This window comes from Procambarus clarkii, chromosome 36, assembly GCF_040958095.1.
Source record: "Procambarus clarkii isolate CNS0578487 chromosome 36, FALCON_Pclarkii_2.0, whole genome shotgun sequence".
Classification (NCBI taxonomy): Eukaryota; Metazoa; Arthropoda; class Malacostraca; order Decapoda; family Cambaridae; genus Procambarus; species Procambarus clarkii.
This window is the reverse complement of record NC_091185.1, coordinates 8,271,389-8,286,326: the sequence shown is the minus strand read 5'-3', so window position 1 is coordinate 8,286,326 and position 14,938 is coordinate 8,271,389.

Genomic DNA, 14,938 nt, shown 5'->3' with positions numbered 1-14,938 from the left:
ACCCCCAAACATACCAGCGATACAAAGATGCGAGAAACAACTATACAGCAGTAAGGAGAGAGACAGAAAGAAATTTTGAAAAAGGGATAGCGGATAAATGTAAAACAGAACCGGGCCTATTCTACAAATTCATAAACAACAAATTGCAGGTAAAGGATAATATCCATAGGTTGAAAATGGGAAACAGATTCACGGAAAATGAAAAGGAAATGTGTGAAACATTAAATGAAAAATTCCAAAGTGTGTTTGTACAAAATGAAATCTTCAAAGAACCAGACTCGATAAGAATTCCAGAGAACAACATAGAGCGGATAGAGGTGTCTAGAGATGAAGTGGAAAATATGCTAAAGGAGCTCAGTAAGAACAAAGCAGCTGGCTCAGATGGAGTTTCACCATGGGTTCTGAGAGAATATGCATCTGAGCTCAGCATTCCACATCACCTGATCTTTCAGGCATCCCTGTGTACAGGAATCGTAGCAGACGTGTAGAAACAGGCTAACATAGTTCCAATCTACAAAAGTGGCAGCAGGGAAGACCCCCTCAATTATAGACCTGTATCATTGACAAGTGTAATAGTGAAAGTATTGGAAAAACTAATCAAAACTAAATGGGTAGAACACCTGGAGAGAAATGATATAATATCAGACAGACAGTATGATTTTCGATCTGAAAGATCCTGTGTATCGAATTTACTCAGTTTCTATGATCGAGCAACAGAGATATTACAGGAAAGAAATGGTTGGGTTGACTGCATCTATCTGGACCTAAAAAAGGCTTTCGACAGAGTTCCACATAAGAGGTTGTTCTGGAAACTGGAAAATATTGGAGGGGTGACAGGTAAGCTTCTAACATGGATGAAAAATTTTCTGACTGATAGAAAAATGAGGGCAGTGATCAGAGGCAATGTATCGGACTGGAGAAATGTCACAAGTGGAGTACCACAGGGTTCAGTTCTTGCATCAGTGATGTTTATTGTCTACATAAATGATCTACCAGATGGTATATAGAATTATATGAACATGTTTGCTGATGATGCTAAGATAATAGGAAGGATAAGAAATTTAGATGATTGTTATGCCCTTCAAGAAGACCTGGACAAAATAAGTATATGGAGCACCACTTGGCAAATGGAATTTAATGTTAATAAATGTCATGTTATGCAATGTGGAATAGGAGAACATAGACCTCACACAACCTATATATTATGTGAGAAATCTTTAAAGAATTCTGATAAAGAAAGAGATCTAGGGGTGGTTCTAGATAGAAAACTATCACCTGAGGACCACATAAAGAATATTGTGCAAGGAGCCTATGCTATGCTTTCTAGCTTCAGAATTGCTTTTAAATACATGGATGGCGATATACTAAAGAAATTGTTCATGACTTGTTAGGTCAAAGCTAGAATATGCAGCTGTTGTGTGGTGCCCATATCTTAAGAAGCACATCAATAAACTGGAAAAGGTGCAAAGACATGCTACTAAGTGGCTCCCAGAACTGAAGGGCAAGAGCTACGAGGAGAGGTTAGAAGCATTAAATATGCCAAAACTAGAAGACAGAAGAAAAAGAGGTGATATGATCACTACGTACAAAATAGTAACAGGAATTGATAAAATCGACAGGGAAGACTTCCTGAGACCTGGAACTTCAAGAACAAGAGGTCATAGATTTAAACTAGCTAAACACAGATGCCGAAGAAATATAAGAAAATTCACCTTCGCAAATAGAGTGGTAGACGGTTGGAACAAGTTAAGTGAGAAGGTGGTGGAGGCCAAGACCGTCAGTAGTTTCAAAGCGTTATATGACAAAGAGTGCTGGGAAGACGGGACACCATGAGCGTAGCTCTCATCCTGTAACTACACTTGGGTAATTACACACTTAGGTAATTACATGTTTAAACGTTTAAATGAGAGCAGGAATGAAGAAGAAATCAATTCTTTTTTCTACAAAGTAATAGGGGTAGGCAGACCAGTAAAGTGGTACATAAAGGCAAACCAACAAAATCATTAGAGAAAGGGGGAGTGAAAAATAAGAATAGGGGGAACAAGTTCCTGAAGATTGCATACACCAACATAGATGGAGTAAGATCGAAGATACTGGAGTTAAGGGATGTAATACAGCTGCAGACACCAGACATTGTTGCACTCACGGAGTCAAAACTTGAAGATATTATTTTAAATGAGGTCATATTCCCAAGGGGCTACTCAATTTGGAGACAGGACAGAAAAATTAGGAAAGGTGGTGGCGTTGCTGTGCTGGTGAAAGAACTCCTAAAGGTGAAGGAAATAATGACTGCCAATCCACAAGAAGTTGACATAATAGCACTAGAAATCTGCCATGAGGATGATAAACTAATGATCATAAATGAATATAGTCCACCGCCAAGCAGCACATGGTCAAAGGAGGAGCTAGATAGTAAACGAGAAGGTCTTATAAAAATAATGAGAGAGATCACAGCGAGAGCGGATAACGATAGTTCACGACTGTTGATAGTCGGCGACTTCAACTTGAAATCCATAGACTGGGAAGCATATGAAGCTAAAACAGAAGATTTTTGGACCTGTAAATTTGTAGACCTCATCCTGGAAACATTCTTGTATCAACATGTTAAACAAGCTACGAGGATGAGGGAAGGGGACGTTCCCTCCATGCTAGATTTGATATTTAGCAGGAAGGAGGAAGAAATATTTGATATTCAGTACCTTCCTCCCTTGGGTAAAAGTGACCATGTCTTTTTGGGAATAAAGTATGCAATGCATTATAATCTGGAAGAAAATATGATAGCTGATGAAATTGAAAAACCTGACTTTAGGAGAGGACATTATGGCAACCTTAGAAAATTTTTTAGTGAGTATAATTGGACAGACTTGTTGCTAGGCAAGGAAGTGAATGAGATGTATGTCAAGTTTTGTGTAATATATGATAAAGGCACAAAAAAATTTATACCAAAACAGAGATGCAGAACTAGGAAACAGGATTGGTTCAACAGAAATTGCGAGAGGGCCAGAGACCAAAAAGACACAAAAATGGAATCAATACAGGAAGAGGCCAAACCCCCAAACATACCAGCGATACAAAGATGCGAGAATCAACTACACGGCAGTGATTAGTGAGGCAGAAAGAAATTTTGAAAAAGGGATTGCAGACAAATGTAAAACAGAACCAGGTCTATTCTATAAATTCATAAACAACAAATTGCAGGTAAAGGATAATATTCAGAGGTTGAAAATGGGAAATAGATTCACAGAAAATGAAAAGGAAATGTGTGAAACATTAAACGAAAAGTTCCAAAGTGTGTTTGTACAAAATGAAATCTTCAGGGAACCAGATACAATAAGAATTCCAGAGAACAACATTGAGCACATAGAGGTGTCTAGAGACGAAGTGGAAAAAATGCTCAAGGAGCTAAATAAGAACAAAGCAGTTGGTCCAGATGGAGTTTCACCATGGGTTCTGAGAGAATGTGCACCTGAGCTCAGCATTCCTCTTCAACTGATTTTTCAGGCATCCCTGTTTACAGGAGTTGTAGTTGATGTGTGGAAAAAGGCTAACATAGTTCCAATCTACAAAAGTGGAAGCAGGGAAAACCTCCTTAATTATAGACCGATATCATTGACAAGTGTAATAGTCAAAATATTGGAAAAAATAATTAAAACTAAATGGGTAGAACACCTGGAGGGAGAGAAATGATATAATATCAGACAGACAGTATGGTTTTCGATCTGGAAGATCCTGTGTATTGAATTTACTCAGTTTCTATGATCGAGCAACAGAGATATTACAGGAAAGAGATGGTTGGGTTGACTGCATCTATCTGGACCTAAAAAAGGCTTTCGACAGAGTTCCACATAAGAGGTTGTTCTGGAAACTGGAAAATATTGGAGGGGTGACAGGTAAGCTTCTAACATGGTTGAAAAACTTTCTGACTGATAGAAAAATGAGGGCAGTGATCAGAGGCAATGTATCAGACTGGAGAAATGTCACAAGTGGAGTACCACAGGGTTCAGTTCTTGCACCAGTGAAGTTTATTGTCTACATAAATGATCTACCAGTTGGTATACAGAATTATATGAACATGTTTGCTGATTATGCTAAGATAATAGGAAGAATAAGAAACTTAGACGATTGTCATGTCCTTCAAGATGACCTGGACAAAATAAGTATCTGGAGCACCACTTGGCAAATGGAATTTAATGTTAATAAATGCCATGTTAAGGAATGTGGAATAGGAGAACATAGACCCCACACAACCTATATATTATGTGAGAAATCTTTAAAGAATTCTGATAAAGAAAGAGATCTACGGGTGGTTCTAGATAGAAAACTATCACCAAAGGACCACATAAAGAACATTGTGCGAGGAGCCTATGCCACGCTTTCTAACTTCAGAATTGCTTTTAAATACATGGATGGCGATATACTAAAGAAATTGTTCACGCCTTTTGTTAGGCCAAAGCTAGAATATGCAGCGGTTGTGTGGTGCCCATGTCTTAAGAAGCACATCAATAAACTGGAAAAGGTGCAAAGACATGCTACTAAGTGGCTCCCAGAACTGAAGGGCAAGAGCTACGAGGAGAGGTTAGAGGCATTAAATATGCCAAAACTAGAAGACAGAAGAAAAAGAGGTGATATGATCACTACTCTCTCCTACGTTTTGCCTGCATACCACTAGGACCTGGTTGTGATTCAGTGCTTGTTTGTCTCACTAAAAACCTTTCCATAGATTTTTGTTTTTCCATAAGTTTTAATTTTTGTCTGTAGTGAGGCATCACAGTGTCATTAAAAAGGTTAAGACAACGACCTACTGCTCTGTGATTTGGGCGAGTCGTTTCAGCAAAGTTTGCAATTCTTCCCATGCTGCACACATTTTCTTAATTAATGAGGAAGGGACATTCTGTACTGTCTCCTCCTCCTCCCCTGAAGAAATTTCCTCAGCTGTCTCTTGTTGCTGCTCCTTGTGAAGTTCTTCAGTGGTCAGTTCTTCCCTGTGTTCCTCCACCAGCTCGCAAAACACAACACTCAAAACACTATGAATGCCACTTCTTTTTCTAAATTTCTCAAACCATCCCTTGCTCGCCTTAAACTCTTTTGCATTTGCATCACTCGTTCCAGGGGTTTTCTTTAAAAGGTCTTCATGCAATTTCCTTGCTTTTTCACAAATGATGGCTTCTGAAACTCTTTCACCCGCTAACTGCTTGCTGTGTATCCAAATTAATAATAACTGTTCAACACCCTCAAGAGTTTGTGTTCTATGTTTCATGATTATTGATACGCCTTATGCCACTTTAGCACTCATAATGTCCTTTTTCCTAGCATGTATGGTGGATATCGTTGACCGAGATTTGTTGTACTGCCTAGCTAGTTCAACAACCCGCACACCATCTTCATATTTACAAATGATCTCTTGTTTTTGCTCTATGGTCATCCTTACATGGGTTTTCATATGTTGAAACTTACCACTGACTTTCTTGGGACCCATAGCGTGATATATAATAATCAGTTTTATGTTCAAAAAGCAAAAAATCACCACAAAAATGGAATTTCTTATGGGCGTGATCGTCACTTAGCGGGCAGCTCTAGTAAACTGAGACAGGTCGGCCTGCGTGACGCCTGCTCGCCTTATTTAACGATGATTTCTGTGTTGCTTGTTAACAAGCAACACAGAAATCATCGATTGCTTGTTAACAAGCAACACAGAAATCATCGATAAATACAGCGATAGCAGGAGACTCGACATCAGCGAGGCACTACACATCAAAAAGTCAACACCAGCAATCAACAGCCAATTAATGCACAACTATATTCTACCCTCTTCAAAACCCCGAACTAATATGGAAGCAGTAAGAGGAAGTATGGGCCAATAGGCCTTCTCCAGTTACTTCCATTCTTATGTTCTCATACCCATTGTTTCGTGTTCTGTCTTCTGTTTGTCACCTCACCCAAAACTTTTGTGCCATATCACCTCACCCAAAACTTTTGTGCCATATCACCTCACCCAAAATGAGTATGAGTATGAATGTATTTTGTGTGTAAACTAAGTCTTTGAAATTCATAACATTCATTACGTTATGAATTACAGTAGAAATGAACTGCTAGGTCATTAGAATCAACACCAATATGCCTGCAAATCCTGCAGAACTCAACTGTTGTTTACCTCCTACAGAGAGATGCAACCAAAATTAATTCCTGTCACCATGAAACGAATTTTCCCATAAGAAGTAATGTAAATTGAATTAAACCGTTCAACACCTCCAAAAATATTAACTTAAAAATACATTTTATACCGAATAACACCCATTTTGTACTAGCTACAATACAGTACTGTATGTATATCTTACCTTCAATGAGGACTCGTGTTGGCATATGAAAGATGGTGAGGAGGTGAGGAGGAGGAGAGGTGTTATTGTTTGGAAGGGGACTCCCCTTCCATTATAACATCAGGCAGTGATGACTTTTCTGAGGTACTCTCTCTCACCTACATTTTGCCTGCATACTACTAGGACCTGCTTGTGGCTCACTGCTTGTTTTTCTCACTAAAAACCTGTCTAACGACACTTGTTTTTCCCTAAGTTGTAACACTTGTCTGAAGTGAGACATCTGAAATGAGACAGAAATAGAGGGAATACAGAGAACATATACGGCATGCATAGACAAGATAAAACACCTAAATTATTGGGATTGTCTCAAAGCTCTCCAAATGTACTCTCTAGAAAGGAGACGAGAGAGATACCAAATAATATACACATGGAAAATACTGGAGGGCCAAGTACCAAATCTACACAGTAAAATAACAACGTACTGGAGTGAACGATATGGAAGAAAATGCAGGATTGAACCAGTGAAGAGCAGAGGTGCCATAGGCACAATCAGAGAGCACTGTATAAACATCAGAGGTCCGCGGTTGTTCAACGTCCTCCCAGCGACTATAAGAAATATTGTCGGAACAACCGTGGACATCTTCAAGAGAAAACTGGACTGTTTTCTAAGAGAAGTTCCGGATCAGCCGGGCTGTGGTAGGTATGGGGGCCTGCGGGCCGCTCCAAGCAACAGCCTGGTGGACCAAACTCTCACAAGTTGAGCCTGGCCTCGGGCCAGGCTTGGGGAGTAGAAGAACTCCCAGAACCCCATCAAGCAGGTATCATTGTCATTAAAAAGGTTACCACAACGGCCTGCTACAGATTGATTTGGGTGACAATTTTCAGCAAAACTTTGCAATTCTTTCTATACTGCACACATTTCCTTAATAAATGAGAAAGGGACATCCTCTACGCTACATCAATAACCCTCATACCATTTTCATATTTACAAATGATCTCTTGTTTTTCCTCTATGGTCATCTTCACATATTTTTTCTTAGGTTGAACTCTACCACTGACTTTCTTGGGACCCATGGCATGATATATATAATAATGACCTTTCATGTTCAAAAAACAAAAAAGCACAAAAATAATTAAATTCTTTACAAGCACGATCGTCACTAAGCAGGCAGCTCTAGGAAACTGAGGTGGGGTCGGCCGTGCCACCAGGAACGGATCAGTTGATCCGTTCAACTAGTGGCCAACTGACCCACTACCAACTGTTAGTGGGTCAACTGATCACCACTACGCGATCAGTTGACCCATACGCGTATCAACAAGATCACTAATCGAGGCAAAGGTCATAAGTCGAGTCACGTTTTCCAATGAAATTTACGTTGTAACTCAAAAAATTTGCAAGCAGGGGTCAGTTGTAAGTTGAGGTGCCACTGTACTCCCTTAGAGCATTTAATGAAATTAATCACTTCATTCTTCAGGTTCTGTTATTGTATGCTTTCAAAATTAAAATTCTACCCTTCTCTTTATTCAATTAACAAGTATTTTGGCTAAAATAAGTACATTATGCCACAAAAATATACAGATCTAAATTGTAAAACTGGTTGCAAGATCAACGTTCACAAACACAGCTGTACAGCTCATACAACATGTATACTGCAAGGTCTTCTACAAGCAAATACAAAAATATGGATTTAATTTTGTTTATTCTAAACAAATATATATATAAAAAAGATCTCTCCACTAAAGCATGACCATAAATGAAATAATTGTCTGCACAGCAACAAGACTTTGTGTATCAAAAACATCCATCCCGACTTGTTGATGGCACTGTGCACATGTACTGCTCAAACGGGGAACATTAATGATTAAGTGTTCATAAAGTCAAGATAAGACTCTCACTACATAAAACACTATCCAACATGCCATATTTAACACAAGTGTAGTAAAAGTTTCACAAGAGACATTGTGATCCAAATGAACAACGAGTTTCTTCAGCAGTACTAAGGTTGGTCATTTAGTATAATGTGATTAAAAATTACAAAAAGTAATACAAAATAAATGAGTTATAGTACTAACAAAATTTTACAACTCTTCATCACAATAAATGCGTCTATATTTGTATATTTTATACAAGGGATACATGCAAGCTAAACATAATGCAATGGACAAAAATAAAACTTGTAATTGTATGCATTTCTCTGATAAACCAGACCAATGAACATGTAACACTGAATTTATTGGTTAGGCAAGTTTTGTAGGGTCATGCATACATTCTTAAGGTCAACCCATATAATAATTTAATATACAGTGAATGCATATCTTATGAGAACCCACTGAAATTTCCCATTGGCGGCCATGTGAGCTACAGTAGACAATGTTCATGGTGCATATACCCAGGCAAAGGCACTGCCACAGCGAAGGTAAATGTAAATAAACTTTTACCTAACTTGTAATTACTGAATATCCAAAAACTAAATAAAAGAAAATAAAGTATGGAATGGAATGAAATCCTCTTTTCTGATGGCATACCGAGTAGCTTTTCGAGCAATAGCATAGGCGTTGCTAAGCCTTAAGGTATCACTCAATGTTTCCAAGACCCACTTAAACTTATCGTGAGCTAGGACCAGAATCTTGTCCTCTTTATAAGGCAAGGGAAGCTTGGGGATTACAGATTTAACCTCAATGAAAACAAGGAAAACAATAATTATTGAGGGATAAACACACCAGACATATTGAACCCGATGGTCCCCAGATGGTACTTCAGAACACTTGGAGTCCCTCACCAACCTTCCAACTCATTCACAAGCCACCCATACAGAAACCATTTCTTCTCAACTAATACAGAAAAGAAGGAAAGAGGGCAGGTACTGGGAGCTACTGAATGGCCCTTCAGAAGAGGACATTTCATTCCATCCAATGCCCAGTTTCTGGCAGAGCCTCCTCAGTTAGCTAATTCCACCAATTCCAACTCGGTCTTTAACCTCAGCTAATTCACAAGAGAACCTTAAAGGAGATTGGCCTTTCTGAAAGGGAAAAAATATTAATAAGAGAATAGATGGGCTGGGCTTACCTGTGGGAAAAGGCAGCATGAGAGGAGGGCCAAATGCAGAACATCAGCTTTGCCTTCAAACATCCAAGCACCACACACACATGCAGCAAGGTTAAGGGACATCCACCAAACAGGAAGAGACCAACACCTGGTTGGACCACAACAAGCCTTATTATTCACTGTGGACAAAGTATTGGCAAAGCAAGCTAACAAAGCAGCAAACTTCTGCACGTGAGAGTGAGGAATAAACCACCAACTGGTTAAGCAGAAAAATTTTCCCTGTAACATGGAATTAACACCCTTGGAACAAGGGTGAGAGACAGGGTTCTCAAATTAGTCATTGACTCTCACAGCACAAATAGCATACAAATAACACAGTACCACAACCACTGGAATGAATATATGATGTACCCATTGCAGGACAAACTAAACGTTGATGACCGAAGAACCTCTTCAAAAGTTAGACATCTAATTCATAGCCAAACTGAAGGAGAAGTTTGGAGTTGCAGAAAGAGAAGACCAGGCCCAAAGAAAGAGAATCCATGCTTCTGGTGAAAAGCATAAAGCTCCCAAACCTAACAGGCATGGTGGTCAGACATAACAACATCCACGGTCACTTGGGGAAGGTGCCAGAAAAGGTCTGGTTGGATGAACCACACTGACTGCATGACCTAGGCATATGCTTTAAATGCACTTGCAGCATAGCTACAGAATGTGTAGGCATAACTGAACATGCCATGCAAGTGATGAACCAGAACCTGCACACACAAAACGTTATACGACAAAGAGTGCTTGGAAGACGGGACACCACGAGAGTAGCTCTCATTCTGTAACTACACTTAGGTAATTACATGCTAGGAGCGTGAGAAACGTGGACACCAGTCTGCTGAAAAGACTGTATCAGAACAGGTAGTTGCAGCCAACACACCTCTGGCTGAGTTGCTGAAAATCTGCATGCACTCCTGCCAAAATCTTGCAAAACCACTTCCAGGAAAAAACCACCATTGCATGTAATGAAATGCCATTTTCTGGGTAGCACCCAGGAGGCTCCTAGAGCTATTGGACTGATATTAGCTATTATTAGTATAGGGCTTCAGTCATATGGAGTTGTCATGCCTACTGAGGACCACTAGCCAGAACATGGTAACCTCAGAGAGGTGCAGGAAGCAATGGCCTATGAAACTCCCCTGTATGAAAGTGTTCATGTCTGGCATCGACTGGGGTTAGACACCCAGAAAGGTGGGAGCCCCAAAACAGACCCCAACTGGCAGGAAAATTGCAACCTGAGACCAAACAGAGGCAAGAAACTCCCCCCGAGGCAAACAAGAAAACGAGCAATATGTCATTACGCCGCTCGTTCGAGCCAACCCTATCCATCCCCCCTGGGATCGGGAGGAGGGTGGCCCCGGTTCACCTGGCCATGAAATGGAGCCACCATTCCCATTTGATCCCTGTAAACATAAAGGAAAAGCTATTACTAGTAAGGGAAGCCTCCAAACTCTAGGAAACAAAGCCCCCAAGAAATATGGGGATTGAAGGCATCCCCACCACCTCCATCAAAGCCGCAGAAAAGGCAGCCCTGCAAATGCCCCCACCAGTCATCCATTTGCTGGCACCTGCAGAGGCCTTGGAACACAGCTGTTTAGAAGCCTGTACCAAAGGAGGCAGGGAAAATGAAGAAACCAAGGCCAGGTGAACCAGTCATTCAATGACTGAATCAGAGAAGGAAGGTGTAAATTTGGCACAGAAGTTCAAAACAAAATGTTCTAATTCCTCTTCAGAAAACAACAGATCAACTGCTATATTAACAAGCTCAGTCAGGGCTTTGTAATGGTGAGACTGTAGAGTGTGAGGGTGCAAGGACTCCTGAACTCAGCATTTGAAGTAATGTGGGTGGCTGTTGTGAAGAAATGTGGGTAAGAGTGGCCATTGTAGTTTAAGGACACTGAATAACACTCAAGAAAGCTGCACATAGCAGTATCAAGCACAAATGCAGGCAAGGTACCATAACAGCTTGCTCAAACATGTAGACCATCTCCCTTCCTACCCCAGGAAGGTGAGATACTGGTTATCTGAATTGTCCACAGACGAGTAGATGGGCCAGGCATAGGGGTAATGTCTCGGCTGAGCAAACACCGACTCCTGACCTGAACCACTTGGAAGGGGGTCAGGTGTATGCAACCTCAACTAAGAACAACCACTTAGGTGACTTATGAGGCCTCCTCAACTAAGACACAGAACCTGACTACACAGCTAGCAGAACCAGGCACTATAGCCACACAAATATACAGCTAACTACTATCTCTCTCCATCAACAGGCTGCACAATAAGTTGCTTAAAAGAGATTCCTGAAACCAGCAACTTCAAGAACATGAGGACACTGATTCAAGCTAAGGAAACAAAGGTTCCCAAAAAATATTATAAAGTTTTTCTTTGCAAACAGAGTTGTAGGCGGTTGGAACAAGTTAAGTGAGGTGGTGGTGGAGGCCAAACGTCAGTAGTTTCAAAGCATTATACCAGTATGATAAAGAATACTGGGAAGACGGGACACCACAAGCATAGCTCTCATCCTGTAACTACACTCTGGTATGCAGGCGATGAGTCACAATAACATGGTTGAAGAATGTTGACCAATCCACACACTAGAAAATGAAGGGACGACGACGTTTCGGTCCGTCCTGGACCATTCTCAAGTCGATTGTGCCATCAACTTGAGAATGGCCCAGGACGGACCGAAACGTCGTCGTCCCTTCATTTTCTAGTGTGTTGTGGATTGGTCAAAATACACTTTGGTAATTACACCCACGCACTGCCGGTATGAGATGCCTTTAAAATAGTAAACTTGTAGAAGATGAAACCTGAACCGCTCAGAAAAGATAAAACTGGTGAGACAAGGAAGGCACAAGCCAGCTACCAGGGAAGATAATCCTGACATACAGCCAGAGCAAACTGTAAATACTGTACAGGAAACATGCAAGATGGGTGGCATATAGAATTACCAAGTATTATAGAGTATCAAAAAATTAATAAGGAGTGATTTTAAGGGTGGTGATACATGTTTGGCTGACATATCTGCTACATCATTTGGGGTGATGCCAATATGACTGGCAACCAAACAAAAGTACATGATTTATACTAAAGATGATATAAAGTTGAGTTTTCATCTCTATGTAAAGGAAAGATTTAAAAGAACACAAAAGTCATCAAAGCAATTTGTGAGTCAATAACAATAACATAATTTTTGAGTCATTAAAGATGACTTTCTTAAAGCATACATGATTGTATAAACTGTTCTATAAAAATAGAGCATTGAGTGTAATTAATCACCACTTTTGCTGCAGGAAAGAAGCTCAGTAGCTCCCAGTCTACCCTTTCTTCCCTATGGGGTTGGGTGGGGCCCTTTTGGCTTGACAGTAAGAAGGCTGAGAAAATTGGAATGGGTAATTTACCTGGTCTAATTATCAGTCAATTTATCTTATTCTTTTCTCATACAGATATTAGTTGTTTTCAAACTCGCTTTTGACTTTGAGTGGTTCACTTCAGTAGCGAGTTCATTTTTGATCCCCACATGCTTCCATAACCTTCACTAGGGGGCCAGATACTGGTACTGGCTCCTGGTAGGTCAAGAAAGTAACAGGAGCCTGATGTTAGCAGGTGACCCTGTGTGCTAGTACTGTAAACTCCAGGGAGCTACTAAGAGGCTTGCCACAGATGTATTACATATATCTCTAAGGAAAGATGACGCATAAATGTTGTATCTGGGAAAATAAGTGAGAATTGTTAAAATTAAAAGTAGTGTGTGAATCGTAAAAAAAACTATTGATAAACCCAGCATTGAATGTAATGAAACTCCTCTTTCTGGTAGAGCCCCGGAGGCTCCCTGAAGCAGTCTTGCTGAGATTGTTCCATACTAAAATGTAACGTATGAAAAAAACACTGAAAAAATTATTTCTAACGTCTCTGTGGCTCATCTGGGTACTAAGTTTCCACCTGTGTCCCACCTGTGTTTCCACCTGTCTTGTATATATATGTGTGTGTGTGTGTAATTACCTAAGTGTAATTACCTAAGTGTAGTTACAGGATGAGAGCTACGCTCGTGGTGTCCCGTCTTCCCAGCACTCTTTGTCATATAACGCTTTGAAACTACTGACGGTCTTGGCCTCCACCACCTTCTCACTTAACTTGTTCCAACCGTCTACCACTCTATTTGCGAAGGTGAATTTTCTTATATTTCTTCGGCATCTGTGTTTAGCTAGTTTAAATCTATGGCCTCTTGTTCTTGAAGTTCCAGGTCTCAGGAAGTCTTCCCTGTCGATTTTATCAATTCCTGTTACTATTTTGTATGTAGTGATCATATCACCTCTTTTTCTTCTGTCTTCTAGTTTTGGCATATTTAATGCTTCTAACCTCTCCTCGTAGCTCTTGCCCTTCAGTTCTGGGAGCCACTTAGTAGCATGTCTTTGCACCTTTTCCAGTTTGTTGATGTGCTTCTTAAGATATGGGCACCACACAACAGCTGCATATTCTAGCTTTGGCCTAACAAAAGTCATGAACAATTTCTTTAGTATATCGCCATCCATGTATTTAAATGCAATTCTGAAGTTAGAAAGCATTGCATAGGCTCCTTGCACAATATTCTTAATGTGGTCCTCAGGTGATAGTTTTCTATCTAGAACCACTCCTAGATCTCTTTCTTTATCAGAATTCTTTAAAGATTTCTCACATAATATATAGGTTGTGTGGGGTCTATGTTCTCCTATTCCACATTCCATAACATGACATTTATTAACATTAAATTCCATTTGCCAAGTGGTGCTCCATATACTTATTTTGTCCAGGTCTTCTTGAAGGGCATGACAATCATCTAAATTTCTTATCCTTCCTATTATCTTAGCATCATCAGCAAACATGTTCATATAATTCTGTATACCAACTGGTAGATCATTTATGTACACAATAAACATCACTGGTGCAAGAACTGAACCCTGTGGTACTCCACTTGTGACATTTCTCCATTCCGATACATTGCCTCTGATTACTGCCCTCATTTTTCTATCAGTCAGAAAATTTTTCATCCATGATAGAAGCTTACCTGTCACCCCTCCAATATTTTCCAGTTTCCAGAACAACCTCTTATGTGGAACTCTGTCGAAAGCCTTTTTTAGGTCCAGATAGATGCAGTCAACCCAGCCATCTCTTTCCTGTAATATCTCTGTGGCCCGATCATAGAAACTGAGTAAATTCGATACACAGGATCTTCCTGATCGAAAACCATACTGTCTGTCTGATATTATATCATTTCTCTCCAGGTGTTCTACCCATTTAGTTTTGATTAGCTTTTCCAATACTTTCACTATTACACTTGTCAATGATACAGGTCTATAATTGAGGGGGTCTTCCCTGCTGCCACTTTTGTAGATTGGAACTATGTTAGCCTGTTTCCACACGTCTGCTACGATTCCTGTACACAGGGATGCCTGAAAGATCAGGTGAAGTGGAATGCTGAGCTCAGATGCACATTCTCTCAGAACCCATGGTGAAACGCCATCTGGGCCAGCTGCTTTGTTCCTCCCGAGCT